This window comes from Pundamilia nyererei, unplaced genomic scaffold, assembly GCF_000239375.1.
Source record: "Pundamilia nyererei isolate P.nyererei 1_Seehausen unplaced genomic scaffold, PunNye1.0 scaffold00267, whole genome shotgun sequence".
NCBI lineage: Eukaryota > Metazoa > Chordata > Actinopteri > Cichliformes > Cichlidae > Pundamilia > Pundamilia nyererei.
Window position 1 is genome coordinate 697,728 of NW_005187668.1, and position 1,719 is coordinate 699,446.

The 1,719-nt window shown below is 47.2% G+C and overlaps 1 protein-coding gene across 1 annotated transcript in view; it reads right to left on the bottom strand.

Moving 5' to 3' along the window:
- tut4 (terminal uridylyl transferase 4) overlaps positions 1-1,719 on the bottom strand; it is a 36,880-nt gene that overhangs the window by 20,824 nt on the left and 14,337 nt on the right. The gene's annotated exons all lie outside the window — the stretch shown is intronic.

A 1,719-nucleotide genomic window follows, 5' to 3' on the forward strand; every position in this document is an offset into this window, starting at 1 on the left:
GTATTGTGATAAGACGTACGTGAAGAATGCCACAAAAATGCAGCAGCACATTGCAAAGTGCAAAAAAATTCCTCAAGGCCCAACACATGCAGCAGCCAGGAGTTCCACTCAAGGGGAAAATGAATCTGTTTCAGCTGTATCAGAGTCAGATACCCACTCATCAGCTCCTGGTCCCTCTGGCATCGGAGGATTCTTTGATTTTATGGATGACACTAGCCAGAAAAACGCAGATGAGTGTTTCGCTCGTGCAGTCTATGCAGCTGGCTCACCCCTGATGCTGACATCCAATGTGTACTGGAAGAGATTTTTGAATGTTCTCTAACCAGCATACATTCCCCCAACCAGACATGCATTGTCTACTCATCTACTGAATGAAGAGTTCAGTCGAGCTCAAGCAAAGGTGAAACAGACCATTGACCAAGCTGACTGTATTTCAGTCATCTCTGATGGATGGTCCAATATCAGGGGACAAGGAATTATTAACTACATAATCACCACTCCTCAGCCTGTGTTCTACAAGAGTGTAGACACAAAGGAAAACGGACACACAGGACAATACATTGCAGATGAGCTAAAAGTGATCATCAATGACCTTGGACTAGATAAGGTTTTTGCACTGGTCACTGACAACGCAGCCAACATGAAGGTTGCCTGGGCACATGTGGAGGAGACCTACCCTCATATAACTACTATTGGCTGTGCTGCCCATACACTAAATCTTCTCCTAAAAGACATAATGGCACTAAAAACAATGGACACTCTGAATAAGAGAGCGAAGCAAGTTCTGAAATATGTTGAAGGCAAACAAGTAACATCCGCTACATTTCTGTCAAAGCAAAAGGAAAAGAACAAGAGTACTACACTGAAGCTTCCCAGCATAACGCGATGGGGTGGTGTTGTTATCATGTTTGACAGCCTTCTGGAGGGAAAGGAGTCTCTGCAAGAGATGGCCATATCCAAGTCTGTAGGCATCGACAGTGACAAGAAGGTCATCTTGGATGATGTGTTCTGGGAATGAGTATCTAGCAGTCGGAAAATCCTCAAACCTATTGCAGCAGCAATAGCGAAGATAGAGGGGGATGGTGCCATCTTGTCAGATGTCCAGTGCCTTTTTGCAGAACTCAAAGAGGAAATCCAGACAATTCTGCCCACTTCCCTACTACTGAAAGCAGAGGAAACGGCTGTGGTCAAGTCATTGGAACAGCGGAGGGAGCATGCACTGGCTTCATGCAGCCAGTGCATGCAGCAGCATACATGCTGGACCCCAAATATGACAAGGGCATACTTTCTGGGGAAGAGATCAACGGTGCCTATGCGGTCATTACAGCCATGTCTGACCACCTGGGTCTCGATAAAGGCAAAGTTCTAGGCAGTTTGGCAAAGTATCGAACAAAGCAAGGCCTTTGGAAAGGGGATGGAATATGGCAGTCATGCCAGCACATATCTGCAGCCACCTGGTGGAAGGGACTATGTGAATCTGAGGCCCTTGCACCTGTAGCCTCCATCCTCCTCCAAATCCCACCATCATCAGCTGCCTCCGAGCGCAACTGGTCACTGTTTGGCAACACCCACACAAAGGTTCGCAACAGGCTCACAAATGTGAGAGTGGAAAAGCTGGTCGGCATTCGGGCAAACCTACGGCTCTTTGAGCCTGACACAGAGCCATCCTCAACAAGGCTGGAAAGTGACACTGAAGAGGAAGACTCAGAGTTGGATGCT